We start from the raw sequence: 21,569 nt of genomic DNA on the forward strand, positions 1-21,569 counted from the left end.
TTCATTGACCAGATTCAAAGCCACCAAGTCAAATGATCTGACTGAATCGACCAAAGTCTTTCATGACTACGTCTTAAAACCCGAGAACGGAGAGTTGGATTCCTTCGCCGTCGTAAAAGGTCAGATTCACAAAGATGTGGTTGCTGCAGGAGAGGCTGTTTTGAGGCAAGGAACAGGGGTCCTGTATGTTAATCTCCTCGGACTCACCAGGGACAAAAGGTGTGTTTTAAAGTACAACACATGTGTGCGTTTATTAAACTGGAGAGAACAAATGTAAAAATGGCATAAGCAGCTGGGATCCAAATGAGTGTTTCTTTATTAAATTATCAACCTGATGTTAAATAAGATTGTCTTAAACTCAAGAGCAAGCAGGGCCCCAAAGGTGTCCGTTTGCTTTGGTCTATTTATTTGAATCAAGTGTCTTTTCGATCCTGGAAAATTCAGCTCATCTCTATTTGGTCATCCAAGAAGTTGGTCTTTTCTTTCACTGCATGAAACAAATATTGCTGGTGCTTATGATTTAGAAGGCACTATAAGGGAAACAAAGCCAAAAAGCAGGTACTTTGTCAGTCACCGAGGCTAAGCACGACACTGGATGAGATCAACAAAGCTTGGTATCTCCTGTCTGCTTGCCTCAGGGATGGTCCCAAGCAAAAGAAGACTGCCAAGTCAATGCCTTTGGATCACCTTGTCTCCCAATACCGGAATCTCTTCTATCCCAAGATACGTATGTTTCCCATTTTAACCTTTCCTAAATTGGGATGAATACAACTGAGCTGAAAAGAAAACAGTACGTTTAATAATATGTTTCAGAGCATGGTTTTTCTTACTTAGTGGTACATAAAATGACGGGTCTTACAATCAATAGGGTCTTAGAGTCAGTGACACAACACTAGTTTCCATGATAAGGCCTGCGGGAGACTGCTCATTGGTTCTACCATCCATTCTTTCTTTCTCCCTTTTGATAACAGAATCCACCGAATTTCAGTTTGGCACGTGGATACCTCGCCAAGTCACATCTTCTAGCCTCTCCTTCAACTATGGGCAGCCCTTTGATTAAGCTCTCAGTAATGAGGTGGGAACAAAAGCCAGATACGCAGGTTCTAGATCCAATCCTTTAAAAAAGAATGACTTTTCTCTTTATTCACTGCCTTCCCTCTCCTAAGGGATGGAAGGAGATGCTGGTGAATTAGCTTTTCCTTGACAACCTGTTGCAGGTAGCAGTTGTGGAAACAAGATAACTGGAACCTGGGTCCTGGAGGCACTCAGGGACCAGAGCTGCCTTCTAGTGCTGGGCTGCTTACCTCTGGGTGAGCACGTTCAAGAGAAAGACACTTCCCTTCCTTCCTTCCTTCCTTCCCTCCCTCCTTGCTTTTTCTTTCTTTCTTTCTTCCTTTGTTTTTCTTTGGTCATTATATTTTTGGGGTCTCTGTTTCAGCAGCAAGTTGACCTGTACTCTAAATGAATACAATGTTTATGAAAATGTTTCCCAATCTCCTTTTCTAAATTCTAAGAATTTTTAAGACCTTTGCCACTCCAAAAATAAGGCAGAAATACCAAAAATGAAAGAACTTCGGGTATTACAACAACGTATCATTATATGGTTGGTTATCAAAATGTTTTCCACAATTACTCTCCTATCTTGTCCATGTCAAAGTAATTCACTTCTGCCTGGGTGTCTCAGTCAGTTAAGTGTCTGCCTTCTGTTCAGATCATGATCCCAGAGTCCCAGCATTGAACCCCCCATTGGGCTCCCTGCTCAGTGGGGAGTCTGCTTCTCCCTCTGCCCCTCACCCTGACTCGTTCTCTCTTTCTCTCTCTCAAATAAATAAATAAAATCTTCTTTAAAAAAAAAAAAAGGTTCATTTCTAAAAAGCATGTAATACTTGTTGGATTCTGGGCTAACTACCTTACATGGATTATTTCATTTGATTCTCTCAAAATCCTCCAAAGTTATCAATCCTGTTTTATAAATAAGAAAAACGAGGCTCAGGACTTGAAGGGTTAACGGGAAGGCGGTTGAGCCGGGATCTGCAATCAGGCAGTTGATGGGGACCCTTTATTCTTACTGATCACATCGCTGCTGAATGGATTCGAGGCTTTTTAAGAAAACTTCCGTGTAGCTGATGGTCACTTCCTTTTCCAGGAAGGATGTTACACATTTGGCCAAAAAGCTAACCTTTAGTTAAAACATAATTTTATGGAAACGTTGGATTTGACTAAAATCTAGAGCTTGAGGACCTTCAAATTCAAGATCAAAACTCCCCAGACTGCGAGCGCAGCTGAGTCCATGGATATTTCACTGTTTCCAAGAAGTCTTTTCTTTCCACTCACTGTGGGTCCTCCGCGCTCAGACGTGGGTCAGCTTGACTGTGCTCATTCAGACGACTCCCTTCTCTCTAGGGAGTCCCGGGTCCGGTCGCTCTGCCCGTCCACACATCTGTACCACTGCTCCCCGGAGCACACAGATGGTGACGATCTTTTCTTTACTAAAGCAGTATTTGCCACAATTTGTTATGGTTTCTCTTTCATTCCTTCTTCAGTCTTCGGGTCGTTTCCCCACAGCTATGACCTCTATCGACTAGATAAGACTACAGATTCGCTTTCATTCAGGTCCCAGTGTCAAACCCCCAGAGTTAAAAGGAAATCATGTATCATATATTACAAGATCTCTGGTCAGTTCAGGAAGATAACTTGACATTTCAGCACTTTTGTAGATTTTTTCAGTCACTCGCGGTTCTTAGAACTATCTCCACCTGATAAAACAACTGCACATCTCTTGTTTTCGTGGTATCTCTGCCAATGTCACTTTTTCTTGATCGTATCTTCAGGCTGGTTAAGTTACTACACAACCACAGAATTATGACATGATAGATTTTGACAAGACAATAGAGGCCTACTGGTCTGACCCAGAGGTCAGCACACTTTTTTTTTTTTTTCCTGCAAAGAACCAGATTATAAGTACTTTTGGTTTTGTGGGCAATACAGTCTCTGTTGGAACTATTTCACTTTGCTATCGCAGTGTGAAAGCAGCCACAGATGGATACACAAATGGATGGCTATGGCCGGATCCCAATAAAACTCTATTTATAAAAATGGGCAGCAAGCCAGGTCTGGCCCGCAGGCTGTAGACTGCCGGCTTCTGAACTAGAAGGTTAGTGCTGTTGGAACTTATAAATGATCTGCTTATACCCATCACAGAGAGGAAGAAGTTGAGGCACAGGAAAGATAAGTAGCTTCCCCACAGAGGACCCACAGACAGTAAGTAGATGAACCAGGAGGTGGACACCCACGTTTGTATGTTACTAACCATTACGCTCTACTGTGTCTGCAGTAGGCAGAGTTTAATATTTATTTTAATGTTGAAAAATATGCTTGTATCATTAGTGATCCTCACAGGGTAGTAAGATTATGGTGGGGTTTACTTTCTTCCTTTTTGCTATAAATATTCTCTTAAAATTAACATTTAAACCGAAAGGCCTTTTCCTAACAAGAAGAACTATAGCTCACCTTTCAAATAACGGATTTAAGTGAGACCCTAATGTACCTTTTTTGTTGTTGGCTCTGTGTCATTCTCCCTTTCTTGGTCTTAATAGAACCTTCACTGCGCCTCCCCCCATCAATTCCCTTTCTCAGGGGAGCTGATTCCGTTTCCAACTGCAGGGGAGACCTGGTTGCTGAAGGGCAATTCTACCCTCTGTGCCAGTGACTGGGCATGAGACCCAATTTGAACCAATGAGAAATCGTCTCGAGAAAGTCCTTCACTGGGGGCACCTTGGGTGCACAGTCGGTTGAGCACCTGCCTTCAGCTCAGGTCCTGCTCTTGGAGTCCTGCCCTCCAGCCCTGAGGCTCTCTGCTCAGCGAGGATTCTGCTTCTCTCTCTCTCGCTCACTCTAATAAATAAAATCTTTAAATAAAACAAACAAAAAAAGAAATTCCTTCACTGACCTTAAGTCAGCAGTTCCTGAAGGAATCTTCTCTCTCCACCTTCAGGGAATTAATGAGAAAACGGTGGGCTCAAGTAGAATTTAGCACCTAACTTACGCCCAGGAGGCCAACACGTGAAGATGAAGTCACTCTGTCGGCAGAGTGGGGCGGGAGAAAACCACGGCTGGGACTGTTGACAGCCAGGTTCAGCCAGCCCCAAATGCTGCTATTAGCCTTGGAATTCCAGATACATGAGCCAGGAAATGGGTTTATTGTTTACGCCCATTTAAGTTGTTTTTCTGTAACTTGTTGCCTAAAGCAGAATTTTCTGGAGAATTCGGTCCAGAACAATTCTTTTGCAATAATTGCGTATTTTAGGCAACATAATTTTGTATTAAAGAATTAAAATAATTGCTTGAGTGTTCCGACTTACTCAGTAAAAATATTTATTATTAGTCTTCATTTCAAACTTTTAAGATTGAGAATCAAGCCGTCACATGTTCTCTGCTTTCCCAAAGCACAAGTTTCATCCCTAACACATACCCTTTACCAAAAGAATATGAGGTATTGATAAAACCAAAGGTAACCAAGACTGTAAAAGCCAATCTTCCCTGTCCAGTGAATGAAAGGATTAATAGTACCTCCAAGCAAGTATGCATTTTGCCAATTTAAGAATAAATCCAGCTGGTTTTTGATTTACTGACATGTCCTCCACAGTGACGCAGATATTCTGAAAGATGACCCACTTTCTGGGTGACTGAAGACCTTGAGAGACTGAACGCCGTGTCTTGGGATGGGCATACGTCCAGTACAGTCTTGGCAACTCATGTGCAGTGGCTGCTGAAGCTATTCTTCTTCTACAACAACTCCCAGCTCTGAATTTTGAAATTAAGTCGTGTTTATTTTGTGTTGCCAAAGGGTTACCAAATTTCGCTTACTCTGAGTCAGATACAAAAGAGTAGAAAGGCTAGATCAGGGTTATTATATGTACATACGTCAGTTTGCTTTATTGAGATATAACGTTCATACAATAGAATTCAGCAAGTTCATGTGCACTTGAGTGAATCTTGATGGATGTGTAGAGTCGATGAACCACAACCACAGTACGACCATGGTACGGACCGTCTCCATTATCCTCAGGAGGTTTCCTCCCGACTCTACAGTCACCCTCTCCCCTGACTCTTAGCCCCAGACAACCCCCCTCCCCGTCTTCTTTGTGTCATTACAGTTTTGCTTTTTTCAGAATTTCATGTAAATGGAACCATACAGAATGTTGTCTTTTGTATCTAGCTTGGTATGATATTTTGTTGTATGTTTTTGTCATCTAAGTGGTGTCTGCCTGCTCCAGTTTGGAGCAAAGGAAGATAGGAAAGGCTCATGGTAACATTTGTGTGTCTGGAGTCTTGTTGCCTGGTAATGTCACTCGTAGGAAAAGGGCTTGCTCACAGGTAAGCTGCGTAGGTCAGTCTCCTAATGTTGATCGACTGAGCTGCCTGCTGTTTGTTCCAGCTGCCTCCTAACAGTCTTTCAGCTCTTCCAAGACTTTTATGTTACATTAACAGTGATGTCGCCCGAGTTGAAAATGTACTTTGTTCATCTAACTGTGATTAATCTAGCTGCACGTACCATGCTTCCTGGTGCCTTTCGGAAACCTTTTTTCAAGTTGATGTTTTCACTTAAATTGCCAAGGAAGAGAAAGACATTATAAATTACTGTCTGTTCTAAATATGGTGCTCAAGAAGTCCCCTGATGTGGGGCTGCTTTCTGGTCAAGAAGGACACGAGTCAGGACCGGGAGAGAGTCACGGGGTTAGAAAACTGGTACGTGACCTCAACTCTGCAAACCTTACTTCTCTCCCCAGGAGCCTGAGGATAGCAACACTCACTTCACTAGTACTTTGAGATTCCACTGGATCACACACATCCACACGCCCACCACACACAGGAAGAGCTTGATCGTGGATGCGGGCAGTATGACCATTGCTGTTTTGTATCATTTCAGAGACGTGTTAACTTCCAGATGATGACTCACTTGGCACTTCTTTATCTTTTTCATTAGTAAACCGTAGCTGACGCTATTGTGCCCCAAGGGGAGGTTATTTTAAAGATTGCTTGGGCGCCTGGGTGGCTCAGTGGGTTAAAGCCTCTGCCTTCGGCTCAGGTCATGATCTCCGGGTCCTGGGATCAAGCCCTGCATCAGGCTCTCTGCTCAGCAGGGAGCCTGCTTCCTCCTCTCTCTCTGCCTGCATCTCTGCCTACTTGTGATCTCTGTCTGTCAAATTAATAAATAAAATCTTTAAAAAAATAAAAAATAAAGATCGCCTGACTTGAGTTCCTCCGTAAAGAGAAGAATGTTCATTGTTCCCCCCTTTTTCTTTCTGTTTTAAAAGAATGGATTTCTTTTTGTACTGGTTTTTAAAAGTGTACCACGTATATTTGATGTCCGTTTGGCACTGTTGATCCCCCATGCCTTAGGCTGGGTAACTTTTCGCGAACGTTCCCGCAAGCGACACTTAGTGGGAGTGGTCCTCAAAATGTGTGCAGTCCATGAATCAACAGTTTGGCTGTCACCTGGGAGCTCGTTAGACACACCCTACCCCAGGTTAGAGAATCGGCATCTTCCTTTTCAGAACATCCAGGAGACTTGTGTGAGAAGCACTGATGGTCAAGGAATTGTCCTGCCTCAGAGCTGACTCCTAGTGTTTATTCTTCCCAGGCTGAGACGCAGTATAAGTGCCCCAGGCTTTAGAGGACAAACTACGCTCCATGGGGCCTGCCAGGGCAGTGGGGGCAGCGGGGTGGGGGAGGCAATGTCAGGTGGTTTCATCTGGTTGTTCCCAAGAGGTGGATTTTCTGTCTGTTGCCATATTTCACAAGGAAAAGCAAAGCCACGGATGAGAAGGGGTCACTTCTCTGTTCTTGAGTCCAATCCTGTGATGTAATAATTTTCACCAGTTCCCTACAGCTCTGTTCTCTAGAAGTCTTTAATTTTCCAGAAACCAGGGGGAATAAAATATGACTTGAGGATTTCGGGCTCACTGATCTGGAGGACCAGAGGCCATCTTCAAAGTTCAACTACCTGCAGGTCTTTCATACAAGCATCAGGGGCTGGAAGACGTCCATGAGTAGGAGGAAGGCCACTGGCAACTGCCGGGGGACCCATGCCCCCATCCCACCACGTCACGGATGCCCCCATCAGTGAGACGAAGGCCGACACCAGAAGATCCAAGGGTAAATGTTGCACCTTATAAAGCCTAGGCTAGCTTCTGGGTAGTCATAGTGCTACCTGGTATCCATAAAAGTCAATTTGTCAAACTACCCATAGTGCCTTGGGACTTGTTAAAAACTTGATTATACTTTGAAACAAGAGTAGATAAATATTTACCATACAGAGTTCATATTATAAATAAAAGTCTATATTAAAATCATGATGCATATTTGCAGCTTAGCAAAGTAGTTAAAGACAAATCTCAGTCACCTAGACCAGTGCCATCCAATGAAAATATAGCCGAGTCACAGAGTTCGGTTTAAGTTTTCCAGAAGCCACATTAAAAAGGGTAAAATAGGGCGCCTGGGTGGCTCAGTGGGTTAAGCTGCTGCCTTTGGCTCAGGTCATGATCTCAGAGTCCTGGGATCGAGTCCCGCATCGGGCTCTCTGCTCAGCAGAGAGCCTGCTTCCCTCTCTCTCTCTCTGCCTGCCTCTCTGCCTACTTGTGATTTCTCTCTGTCAAATAAATAAATAAAATCTTAAAAAAAAATCTTTAAAAAAAAAGGGTAAAATAAACAGGTAAAATTAATTTTAATAAAATATTCCACTGACTCCAATCTATCCAAAATACTACCATTTCAACATGCAGTTAATAAGAAACTGTGAAGGAGATCTTTTACACGCTCTACGAAATCACCATGTGATCTCCTCTTATGGCTTATCACGGCTCAGACTAGCCACAGTTCAAGGCTATGTGGCCGCACAAGGCTAGCGGCGACTGTAGTGGACACGGTGGCTCGCGAGCACCTGGGGTCCAGCCAGGTCTTCTATCAGGATGCGCAGAGAAGATATTTATTCCACTCGTTTTGAGTCTGGCTAGAAAGCGTCCCTCCCTTCCCCTCCCCAAGCAGGCACACCGCCTAGAACAGCAAAGTGCATCCATCCATTTGGTCCCAGGAGGGATCCAAAGTGCAGACTTAAGATTAGCAAAGGTTAACGGGTTGCAGCTGTGGGTCACGTGTTGGAACATTTTTTCATTTCTTAAAAACAAACTGAGAGAGTTTTGGGGAGGGTGGGGGAGGTGTTAAAGTAAGAGAAAGAGAGAGAGAGAGAAGAAAAGGCACTTTCAGATCTAAAACTCAAGCCTTAGGAGCGCCTGGGTGGCTGAGTTGTTAAGCGTCTGCCTTTGGCTCAGGTCAGGATCCTAGGGCCCTGGGATCGAGTCCCACATCGAGCCCCTCATGGGGCTCCCTGCTCGGCGGGAAGCCTGCTTCTCCCTCTCCCACTCCCCCAGCTTGTGGTCCCTCTCTTGCTGTCTCTCTCTCTGTCAAACAAAGAAATAAATCTTAAAAAATAATAACAACAACAACAACTCTAACCCTAAAGACTCAGAACTTGGGGGAGGAAACACCAAGATGTGCTGTTAAGGGACTGAATTAAATTCAGGGAGCCCTCCAACAGCATAAACATCAGTGACGATTACTGAAAAAGAAAAGTTCCAAATACCACATGTTAAAGGACATCATCCAGAGTCTCACACTACAGTAGCATGATCAAACACTCAAGATTTTTAGTTCTATGAATATGCAAACTGAGCATCTGTAAGTCAGTAGGTAGCCAAGGATTTTTTTTTTTTTTTTTTAAATAGAGGGAAAAGCTAATGAGTGAGTGAAAGGAAGTCATCTGATAGGTCCAAACAAAAGCCAAACCCCAGGTCCCACTCACCAGTATTCTTAGCATCATTTCTCAGTAGCCTTCTGGATGCTTCTGAAATAGCCTGAATCAGAATGAGGTCTTGAATGTGACCGGATATGGACTCAGGAATGGCTGTTCCCCTCACCGGCTGGTGGCCACGGGGTTCTGTTAGCTGTTGCCGGCTCTCTTTCCTGGGCATTCAGGTGTTTGCAGGACGCCAGTAAAAAGGCAACTTGGCCCAGTTAGATTCCTGGCAGGTGTGTTTCTGCCCGGGCCTGTGGGCGTAAAGCGCTTGCTCCTGCCCCTCCTCTGGCTTGGCAGCCCTTTCTGTACAGGCCAAGGGCAGCCAGACGACATGAGACTCTGTCATGCAAGTGCCCAGGGCCACAGTGATGGGGCATGTCCAGGACAGTGTTCTCAGAGAGCCTGCAGGCTGGCACTGGCTGCCTCCTGTATTTGTGCCAGAGGCCTGGGTCCCTCTCCTCTTTTCCCTCTTTCTGCCTTCACAGCATCCCCGCAAGCTGAGATGGGGTCCCTGCATAGCTCGCGGGGCTAAGCTGGGTTCTCAGGCATCTCTTCAGGGCATTTGTCTGGATCCTTACCCTGAACCGGCTATGCCTGAGGAGAGGCCTGCCCGCCCTTCCACTGCCTTGATGGCCCTGGGCTCCTGGCATTTGTCCCCCTTGGCCTGGCCTTCCTTCTGCTCCCAAGGGGCCCTGCGGCTGTGGTGTCTCTGATAGGATATGGGTCTTCATAATATCCACTATATTTTTCTTTCTTTCTTTCTTTTTTAAGAAAAAAATTTTTTAAAGATTTGATTTATTTATTTAATTGTTTATTTGACAGCGAGAGAGAGAGATCATAAGTAGGCAGAGAGGCAGGCAGAGAGAGAGGAAGGGAAGCAGGCTCCCTGCCGAGCAGAGAACCGGATGTGGGGCTCGATCCCAGGACCCTGGGATCATGACCTGAGTCGAAGGCAGAGGCTTTAACCCACGGAGCCACCCAGGCGCTCCTCCACTGTATTTTTCCATAACAACTTTTAAAATTGTGTTTGCGCTTTGACTAAACTATTATTATTATTATTATTATTATTTTACCAGTGAGGAAGGTGAAACCTACTTCGTAGCAATAATTTGAATTGAAAAGCATTTGTCTTCCTGAGTCAGTGTTTCTCAGATTGACTCGTGTCTTCTTAATCATTCATTCTCTTTTAAAAGAGGCCCATGGGGTGGCACTCACTGGCACCGTCTGCGGAATATTTTTGCTTCCCCACCTCCTCCCTCACCCCATTTTGGGGGCAGGATAAGATCGCATTTCTGGACTCTCTCTGACTGGGTGGGACCACCTACCCAAATGGACCACGGACTTGTGGGCATTTGATTGCCAAAGCAAGATCCCCTAGAATTCTCTTTTCTCGATAGTCCAGGCAGCAGCTGCTGAGGCAACGTGGCTTATAGGGGGAGGACCATGCTCCAAGCAGAGGAGGCCCCAGTGAGACTATGGGGCAGAGACAACAGCCACTGAGATTTTGGTAATGTTTGTTACACACACACCTAGCTTATCTTGAGTGATAGTCTGTGGATTTCTCGAGTTTACCCAAAAAAACCTCTGGTCCCCCCCTCCTCTCGACAGGAATTTATTATGCTAAGTCTTACATTTCTACTTGAAGTAATTAAGCTTAGACCATTCAATTTAAATTTTGAAAAAATGCAAATTTTTCCGATTTCTTACTTAGAGTCAATAACTCCTTTTGACAAAATCACACCATTAAAACTCCTAAAAAGAGACGATTCACAGACCTGTACCCCTGGGGCAAATAATACATTATATGTTAATAAAGATAATTAATCATAAAAAAAACCTCCTAAAAGAAATGAGGACTATTTCTTCTGCATTTTCAACTTATAGGCACTAATCAATTTATCACAGAACTTAACCATCAAAGTATAGCACTGAGGCGGAGAGAACCCTGGGTAGAACGGCCCTCCCGCCCAAGGCTGAGAGCTGGTGCAGCTACCCAGGTAAAGGAAAAGTTAACCAATCAAACTGCAGCCCTGGGTAGATCTCACCGAGGTGTCGGTGGGTCTAAAAACTGTGATCTCTTTTCACATTTAAGAAGTGTGCTCTTCCACAGCACTCCTTCTTAAGAGGGACAGGGGGCAGGCATTACTGTCGCAGAGAGCAAACCTCATTATGTAAACAAATGAGAAGGACTTGGAGGAACGATCGTAGCACGTCTGTCTTCGCGTTACTGACATTTCAGCTCTGAAGAGTAGCTCTGCTTCATGTCAGGGAGGAACGGAGTCATGAAGGGTGCCGCAGACGCGAAGTCTTTGGGGCACTTACTAACCAAAACATTTCTACCTTTTAAGGCCAAGAATGTGAAGATGACTGGTAGCGGTATATGGACCTGGGGTCCAAATGCAGTGGTTTATTACCCATTTCTTCATCCATACGGAGTTTCCCAAGAAGGCTATCTTTACGGGTCCCCTGCAATCTGCCTGTGTCCTGGCTCAGGTCTGCTGCACAGAAGCACATGTTTGAGTCGCGAATTATTGGGGTTCCTTAAGAACTGTAGACCGCTCTTGGGCTGTAAACTAATTCAGACTCTGAAACAGGAGCTTGATGAATGAGGAATCTGCTTATTAGCTAGATCTCAAAAAAAAAAAAAAAAAAAAGGAAAGAAACAAAAAACCTGGCTCAGCACTGACACAAATCAAGGTGGATCCCTGCTTCCCAGTCAGAATGGTGGTGGGCTCCAGAGGAATCTGGGGGTAACTGAGACAGCTAAAGCCATAAGCTAATAGGGGAATATCTCTGTGGCCCTGGGATGTAAAAGAATATTTCTTTCTTTTTAAAGATTTATTTACTTATATTTTTTTGACAGAGAGAATGAGAGAGCACAAGCAGGGAGAACAGCAGAGGGAGAGAGAGAAGCAGGCTCCCTGCCACGCAAGGAACCCAATGCGGGTCTCGATCCCAGGACCCTGAGATCAGGACCCAAGCCGAAGGCAGACGCTTAACCATCTGAGCCACCCAGATGCCCCTAGAAGAATATTTCTTGAACAAAACCCATAATATAATCAATAGCCAAAAATATACACAGATTGGCCTGTATCAGATAAGTTTAAGGCTTTAAGAATTTTTGTCCAATGAAGAAAAAAGTAGGAAAGCCAAAGACTAGCTAAAACACTGAGGAGTATGTACTTGCAATGTCTAGAACCAACAAGGGGGTGGTATTCAACACATGAAAGGCGTTTTATAAATGGAAGGAGACAGATTCCATAAAATCCAATACACGTGGGCGAGGATACGGCACGGCCATCCACAGAGAAGGAACCCAAAGAGCAAAGCGACATGCACGGAGATATGCTGAATTTCACTGGTAACCAGAGATGTGCAACTTAAAACACTCAGGAGGCTGGCCCAATAGAAAATCAGAAAACACCAAATGTGTGGACCAATGGGACACTCAGTGGGTGGACACAGAAAACACTGTGGCATTACTCAGGGCACAAGGCCTGCACGCATCCCAGGACCCAACAGTTCCACTTCAAGGTATTAAACTCCATGAGGAATCTCACAAAGGTTCCAAGGGGACACGTATGACAATGACTGGAAAACAACCCACCTGCTTCTCATTAGCAGGATGGGGACACGAAACACAGCAGATGATACTGTTGAAAACCACACAGCTCTCACATGTGAGCAAGATGGTAGAAAGGTATTTTGACTGGATGTAATTGGATCAATATGCTTTAAAATGTCCTGCTGCATGAAAAAGAAATAAAGCAAGGTCTAGAGCAGCACAGCTCTATCGATGTCGCCTAAACACACACGCAACAGCTTCTAGTTTTTAAGGGCACATAAATATCAAAGGGCACACATCAAGCACATTCTGTTGGAAACCTGTTGAGAGTGGACATGGGGAGAGAGGAGAAAGGGAAAGTAAAATGAGACACCAGAGGACCCTTGCACGGCCCGGTCATGGCTGTGCCATGCGCAGAGAGGCACGATTAAGTCAACGCTGCGCTCAAAGAGAAATGGCAATAACCAAACCAATCTCCAGCCACGTTGAGGCCGCGCTGGAATTTCGTCCATTTTCAGAGCTTCCATATTTCCCAACTGTCCAGATTTTGGCTTCCTTCTATATCCCAGAAAATCCTTAGTTTCATGTTTATTTGCTCGCATTGGGGAATGCTAAGAAGCTTCTCTGATGAAAGTCTAGTACAACTGAACAGTTAAAAGACTAGTTGAAATGCACCTTAATAAACATCACGATCCGTGGTGTGTTCTGCAATTTGCAAGTGGCTCCCTTTTATTGATCTGCAAAATATTTTTGCACACAGTTACTTATTTCTCATTGGTAGGCCCTTTATTGTTCAAGACAGAAGAGCCTTTAGCGAGGGATAAGATGCTTCTCTGTCTGAGCCATGAGCAGGGGGCACCAGCCATCCCTGGAATTCTGTTTCTGGAGGATTTCGGGAGTGAAGCATGTTCAGTCTCGTGGCTTGACTCTGGGCCATAGTAAGGTGCATTAATGTTGGGCTGTGTTCACTTTTAACCCTAATTTTGACTTATGAATTGCTTTTTATATCTCAACAAATAGATGTTAGTTTTCATCATTAACAGATATACTGATTGAGATCCAGTTAGAATACCTTTTTTTTTTTTAAGATTTTATTTATTTATTTGACAGAGGTCACAAATAGGCAGAGAGGGAGGCAGAGAGAGAGAGAGAGAGAGAGAAGCAGGCTCCCTGCTGAGCAGAGAGCCCAATTTGGGGCTCGATCCCAGGACCCCGGGATCATGACCTGAGCCGAAGGCAAAGGCTTAGCCCACTGAGTTACCCGGGTGCCCCTAGAATACCTTTCCACTTAGAAACAAATGCAATCAAAACAAAAACACACGGAAATGGTTTCCAAACTCGGCATATGAGATCCCAGCTGATCTTCAACTTTAAATGGTAAGAACTTTGATTTAGCTCTTTCCTATATCATGAAGGTGAGTATAGCTGAACAGACAGGGAACTAGTAGAGGAAACTGAGTACAGTTCAAAAAAGAAAAAAGAAAAAGAAAAGCAATGACAAAGAATCGGAAAAAATACAAAGCATCTTCAATGCATGTCAAGAGACATTTTTGAAAAGGAATATTATACAGAGATTGTTTAAAAGGCAGATGTTTTGAACCCAGCACTCAGTAGCTGTTTGCTAACTAATGCATGTACAAATGAAAATGAAATGGATGTACAAGTCACCTGCTACACCAGGTGAGTAGGTGCCCCTTTATTTCTGAGCCAGCTTCATGTCAGTTAACCTTAAATGATTTTTCTAAATATATGAGTACCAAGTACAATATTCTGTGATTCACTTTGTAATGTGAAAAATATTTTCACTGAAATGATTAATGAACTTGTTGAATTGAAGAAGCTGGTTATTTTTAGGGAACAAAGCCTACCAAATAGTTTACAGAACACAGGAAGAAATGATATGGTAAAAAAAAAATACTACATGAAGTAGACCCTCCAGTTCACTCAGCTGCCATCAAAAAGTCTGTCCCCTGCTCATTTTAGAGCGGCCTGTATCAATACAGCACACAAACTGTCATTAACTAGCAGAGTGAATGCTTCAATTACCTTTAGCAAAATTTCTCTAAGTTCTCAAACACAACTATTTAATCCTAGAGACTGCACAGATGGATCAAAACATGAGGCTAAGTACTTAAACTCTATTGCACTCTGTGGCATAAAAGTAATCATGCTGAGCATTCATTCAAGACGCCTTCCTCAGTCTTCCTCAAGATCTAGACCCTTAGTGGTGTATTGGTTTGGAAATGGAAGAAAACAAGGATTCACCTTCGAGAGGTAGTAAGGCAACTGTTCACCCCGTTACTCAATTCTTCCTACTTAGCATGTAGAGCTTGTCCACAGGACCAGTGAAAGAGCAGAATATAATGAACTTTAGTTCACTTTATTGAATCAAAAAGTTAACGAATCTTGGAAGTTGTCAAGAACTCTGTTTGTGAAGAGGTCCTTTGGCTTTTCCTGAGAACATCGTATAACTTTAACTGAGAGATCAGGCAACGGTCGTTTAACAGATGAAGACTAATCCTGTGATGACAGATCTGTGACTCCTCTCCTTCTTGAGTATGAAGACTCCTGGCTAATACCAAACAATATAACAGTTTTGTCCAAATGACAGGAACCGTGCTTTTAAATTTCTGTTCATTGACGGGGCGCCTGGGTGGCTCAGTGGGTTAAAGCCTCTGCCTTTGGCTCAGGTCATGATCTCAGAGTCCTGGGATCGAGCCCCACATCGGGCTCTCTGCTCAGTGGGGAGCCCGCTTCCTACCCCCCCCCTCGCCTGCCTCTCTGCCTACATGTGATCTCTGCCAAATAAATAGATTAAATCTTAAAAAAATTTCTGTTCATTGAGACCACATAATAACATAAATTTATTATAAACTTAATAACACCTTTCAACTCATCAGTTATTAACAACAATCACAACCACTTTCATTCTGAAAAAATCGTACATATTTACCCAAGATATATTAACTCACTCTACAGATAAGGCTTGGTTGCAAATGGTTTGAGGACTTTTGCGATAACTCCATGGTCCCCAAGGACCTGTGACCCATTGGGACAGACTGCCTTACGATTATCCCATCAACCGTGGGGCTAAAGTTACAGCTGCTGGGTGACAGGAGTGTGTTAGCCACCCTGCTTATCAAGGTATTCTATCTGGTCACCCTCTATGCCCATTACTAGGGAAAGTGACCAAGTTTTGCTTTTAATAGGAAAGCTTCCTCTAGCAGAGGAAGTGGCTTTGGTTGGCCATTTCCCCCAACATTCCCCATGTCTGTCTCCTGAGAAGGACATAAAGGCTTCTCCACACTCTTGGTCCTCCTCCGTCTAGACCCCTTAAGAGGAGTGCGTTCGCCACATGCGGAAGGAAGGCTTCTTCTCAATCAAGTCCCCCTTCAATAGCACCAAATTCAAAGAAAAAGAGAAAACAGCACAGGTCCGCATTATTTGTCCCAAAACAAGACATCTAGCCACCTCTGGAGTGTGTGGACCTAGTTCCCTTCGCATCTGCACCACATGAAGGAGTGTTGCCATGGCAACATGACCAGTGTTCATCATCGGGCCATCTGGGTGCCCTCTCAGGAAGAGGAGGACTTGTCCCACGAAAAAATCTAGGACCTGATATCTTTGTTACCATCTTCCTGGATGGGACCTCGAGGGACAGAAACAAAGGGATCTTGGTGTGCTCTCTCCTTTACTATTCAGCACAATTTCCTGCTGTGGTTATCTGCAGCAACGGAGCACATCCGTGTGCAGCAGCAATCAACTTGGCCTTGCAGAATTTAAATGATTTCACCTGCTCCCCAGTCTGCATCACTTTTCTTAGGATTATTTCATAAACAAGGGCGATTTTCCTGGTGGGACGAAGATCGAGCAAGCAGTTTTGTCATGGTAACAGCAGCTCTGGATTCGGAATAATGCCTGGGAATTCCTGCCAGGAGCTGGATACGCAGGGTTCTGGACATTGTATCCATCATCGCCTCCACAGCAGGGAATGCGCTCACAAAGAGCTAGTATTTTCTCATTTATTCACAGCAGGGAAGCACAGCAATTTGGATTGCAGAAACTGATTTTGCCAAAAACACAAGAAAGGGCCAAATGGCACAGGAACAAAACACTTGGAAAAGCTGACCATCTTTCTCTCTCACACAGAGCGTGAACATTTCAAAGACAGCATTAGAGGGCCATTCTCTTGGCAAATGCTGGAAAAAAGAAAAAGAAAAAAGCAAACCCACTCCCCTATTCTATGAGAGAGAGAAGCAGAATTAAAATAATTGAAGGAGGCATTGTCACAATGCCCACAGAAGAGAGCTACCAATATTAACAGAACAGAATAAGCCTGTGTGGCTCATTCCTCTTGTTTTATATTTTAATTAATTTTGTTTGTAATGCCACCAGGGTTTGGGCTAGACAGAAGGAGGCAAACACTCCTCTGCATCCCACACGGTGCTGGGGCTAGAAGGGGCGGACCATTGCTCTTAAAGGCAAGGGTCAGCTTTTGAGAAGGAAAAAGGGAGGAGTCCATGATTCCCAGATTACATAACTAATGAATGGCTAGTTGAATGACTCTGAATGTCACTAGGTAAATCTCAGAGCTCTCCCCCAGTACCATCATCCATACAGCCTTGCTTGGAAAGTTTGCTGGACTCTCAGCAGTAGGGGCACCAGGTCAAGTGCGAATGGAAGGGGCTGTGGCTCTGCACCTGGCCATGAATGGGACTAGGGCCTGTAGGTGGAGAGGCCAGTGCAGGGGAGGTCAAAAGCAGGTTGTCTATGGGCCAGCACTGCTGTCTGTGGTCTGGGACACATCTGGAGAAGGGGTTCTTAGGAGCAGCAGTCTCTAGAAAGAACAAGTACCAGTCATCAAGAGAGTGCGGCATCTAGCTTCCAGACAGCGGACAAGTGAAGGGGAAAGCGCTAGGATCCTATTTTCAGGAGAAAGAAGGGCAGAAATTAAGAGGGGACAGGGCCCCAGTCCCACAAGCGAGGGTTCGGGACCAGATTAAGAACTAGAATAGAGGGGCGCCTAGGTGGCTCAGTGGGTTAAAGCCTCTGCCTTCGGCTCAGGTCATGACCCCAGGGTGCTGGGATGGAGCCCCACATTGGGCTCTCAGCTCGGCGGGGAGCCTGTTTCCCCCTCTCTCTCTGCCTGCCTCTCTGCCTACTTGTGATCTCTGTCTGTCAAATAAATAAATAAAGTCTTAAAAAAAAAAAAGAACTAGCAGAGAAGCTGGGGAGTGAGCAAGTTGAATAAATCAAATATGCGTGTGTGTTTTGTGTTTATCAGATGTCAATAAAGTTTTTTTTTTTTTAAAGGAATATCATTTCACATTGGGTCTTCAAATAAAGGCAATAAAAGTTAAAAAAAAAAAAAGAAAAAGAAAAAGAAATGAAACAAAACTAGGGATTGATGAGGGGGTAGGAAGACAGAGGCCCCAGGTGGGACGGCCTGAGTCACACTTTGGGACCAGTCCGACGAGTAAACAGAGCCCAGTCTCTAGTGAGACCAGGAATCCCTCACAGGCATCAGAGTCCGCGGGCAGACAGGCAAATCTGAGCTCACCAGTGTAAACCTTGGTGACTTCCGCTGAGCACAGCCTGGAAGGCGAGGCCTGACCAGCTTGTCCCAGTTTGCCCGAGACTTCCTCAGATTCAGCTCTGAAACTCTCACTTCCCAGGAATCCCGCCAGCTCTGGGCACATGGGTACAGCTGGTCACCCTATGAGTCACCACCTGAGTCCAGGGTCCAGGGTTTTGTAGATCCCATCACGCATGAGTGACGGGTCATCGAACACCCAGACGGATGGGTGGCGTTGAGCACACGGAGTGTGTGTCCCAGTAACACGGCGTGTTTCCTCTCACACTTCTGATGGATGTTTTTCAAGCTTTAACTTGTATTTAGATGAAGTAGCTAAGATTCTGACAAAGGTAAATGGCCCAATTATTTTAAGAGCACTGGTGAGAGGGGCTGGTAGAGGAGGAAGGCCCTGTCTCCCCCGGGTTCCTCACTCGAGATGCTGCTCTTGGGGGAGGTGTCCTGAAAACCTGCCTCGCCGGCTCCAAGGCTGTAATCTCATTCCGCGAACATAGGTCACTTGGATTCCTAGTTCAGTTAAAGCCACATGACGCTCTGGAACGTCCTCCCCTCCCCTGTATGGGTTAAATGAGAGTCTACTGACCAGGAAGATTTTAGGCAGAATACCCTTTAGTGAAAGGAATTTATCATTTAATCACCAGCTTGGGAAAGGGGCTGACTCTGGATTCAAAAGTCCATCAGTACTATTTTTTTGGCTTTTTAAATGTAGCACTATTTCTCTTTTCATGCAGCATTTTTCTTGAAGCAGCATTTCCCCTTTTCATGCAATATTGTATTTTTTTTTTTAGGTTAAGGTGTAGGAAATAAATAAACAACCCATTTAAGTATAGGCCATTTGTAGAACTCGGGATATTTGTGAAAACGTATTTAGGTACAAAACTACTAACTCTCAGTTCCAAAGGTCCGTTTTAGTTATATAAAGTGTCCTGTCATTTTAAAAAATATTTTATTTATTTATTTATAAGAGAGAGAGAGCATGTGCATGTGCATGAGTAGGGGTAGGGGCAGAGGGAGAGGAAGAGAGAGAATCCCAAGCAGACTTGGCTCTGAGTGCGGAGCCTGGCATGGGGCTCGATCTGACAACCCTGAGCTGAAATCAAGAGTCAGACATTTAACCAACTGAGCCACCCAGGTGCCCCATGTCCTGTCGTTTTTAAGCATTCAAGAATATTCTAAATGAAAGCTAATGTGGTAGCATGCATTAGACAGTAACAACTTTTACATGTCATTTTTGAGGATCATGGCTTTGTTGGGTGGATTAGCACCATTTATTCTCTGTGATGTCAAAGAATGAAGATTTAATCCTATTAAGGGAAAGCAGTGTATGAGTTTCCAGTGACTTTCTGTCCAATATCCTTCACTAGTTTCTAGACTCACACCTTTCTGTCTCTTGACAACGGGAACTGGACTAGAGCCCCCCTGGGGCACTGCTTGGGATTAAGTTACGTTTTCTGGATCTTTTGAAATGAATTAAGTGAAGACAGTATTCCATCCCAAGCCTTGGATGGCCATTAAATACAGCGTTCACAAAGACAGTACAATAACTGGACTCAAAACCATACCCCACATGGGCTTCATGACAGCCAGAATCATGGTGTGGTTCCTTCTTTGGAAGAACAAAAATTGTGTTTATAAAATCCTCCCCTGAAAGGAACTGTCATAAGCAGACATTCCCAAAGCTGGAAAGTCCCTCTCTGTAGACATATCGGTGTCAGCATGACAATTCATTACCATACAATAAAGATGGCAGTGATTAGGAGTTGGACGTCTCTCTGGTAAGTGAGGCAATCTAAAACTTAACCTAACACTCCCTAATGAAGTTTTAATCTTTTTCTATTTTCTATTTCTTATATATTTATCTAACAGTGGGATCATCAGTGATGACCCCTTGGGATCAGAAAGCGCAAATGTCCGTTCTTGATGTTCCCTAAACGTGCCACCAGGGAAACCACCGACGGGTGTGTGTTTATGTATGACTGGCTACCAATATGACACCCAGTACTTATATGTTAATAAGTTGCAGACTAACTATGAACAAAACTATATCGGCATATCATTAAAATAGGGAAATTATGGTCAAGCCTTATAGGTTTGTTGGGCCAACAGAGGAAAACAATACCACGAACAAATATGGACACACTCAGTTCTAGGCTGCTAGAGGCTCCTTGTTAACTGGAGCTGCAACATACTCTTTTCCATGAACATATCCCACATGAAGAAAAGAAGGGGAGGAGTAGGGGAGGAGAGGGGTCTATATAGGATAAGGGCTTTTTAAAATCCTTTAGAAAAAAATGAAAGCAAAACCAAGCCACAGTTACTACCTATGTAGTTGTATAACCTGGGTCTGTAAGTGACAAAAGCTATTTAACCCGTATATTGGTTAAATAATGCTGCAGAACAACCATCAAGCTTAGTGACATAAAGTAATAAGCATTCATTTCACTCATATGTTTATGGGTTGGCTGAGAGACAGCTGATGTAGGTTTGGGGAAGTTTTGCTAAACAAGCTCTACTCCGGATGCCTCTCAGCCTCCTCTGGGGCCGGGAGACAAGCCTGGGAATATTCTTCTCATGGTGATGGCTAAAGCACAGAGACCAAGCCCAACCACACAGAACATTTCAAGATTCTACTGCAGCACGTCTGGTGATAATCTACCAACAGCCAAAGCAACTCACATGGTCAAGCTCAAAGTCAAAGGGCAGGACATACATTCTACCCACCATGGGATCAAAGCAAGTTACACTGGCATGCCCGATATCAAAGGAACCCCGAAGCATTTTCATCCAATGGAAATGAGGGGGAGGACACGAATATTTCAAACAATAACCTAAACAAGCCCCTTCCTCGGTCACCTCAACAACTAAAAATGTGTCGAATCACTAAACCCTACCCTGGCAATTGACACAATGCTGTTAGCTCTATATTAGTTAGCTTTGGCCACAAAGACAAACACCCTCCAATCTCCGAAACACACTGAGACACATTTTGCAGACTGTAGTTTACTGAGAAAACAGTTATTTCTTGGACACATTCCAAGTGGCCGCTCTAGGTCAGCTTCTGCAGCTCCGTTCCAAGTTGTGGCTCTTCTCATTCTGAGACCCACACTGAAGGAACACCACCAATTTAGGGTATGCTATTCTTGTGGGAGATGGAAAGGGCAAGAGAGCGTCAGAAACACATGATGCCTTTACAGCTTCTGCTCTGAACTGGTGCCTCAGACCAGCAAGTCAGACGGCTGAGCCTGACTCAGTGGGGAAAATCCACGTGCCCACAGAGGCGCACTGCTGTGAGTCCCATGGCCACGACGAGGGGGTGTGGGATCCTCCTACAAAAAGGGCTGAAGATCTGGGAACAAGAACGCATCTGTCACAGCACCACTTCATGATAAGGAAAGGTCCTTTAGCAACAACCCCAGCTCTCCACTACTTACCCGGAGATCTAGTCTACTACGATCAAAAGCCCAAGCACTCTTCAATACTTGCCCACTTTCTCATCTACTTTGAGAAATACACATTCAGTTTTTAGGGCAATGCCGTCTCTTCAGACCAGCATCATC

General features: G+C 44.3%; 1 protein-coding gene across 1 annotated transcript in view; it reads right to left on the minus strand.

The window, feature by feature from the left end:
* Positions 1 to 21,569, minus strand: part of SLC22A3 (solute carrier family 22 member 3) — an 88,916-nt gene that overhangs the window by 15,203 nt on the left and 52,144 nt on the right. The window lies entirely within an intron of this gene.

Source organism: Mustela putorius, unplaced genomic scaffold (genome assembly GCF_011764305.1).
Source record: "Mustela putorius furo isolate JIRA1106 unplaced genomic scaffold, ASM1176430v1.1 tig00000450_pilon_pilon_pilon, whole genome shotgun sequence".
Taxonomy (NCBI): Eukaryota; Metazoa; Chordata; class Mammalia; order Carnivora; family Mustelidae; genus Mustela; species Mustela putorius.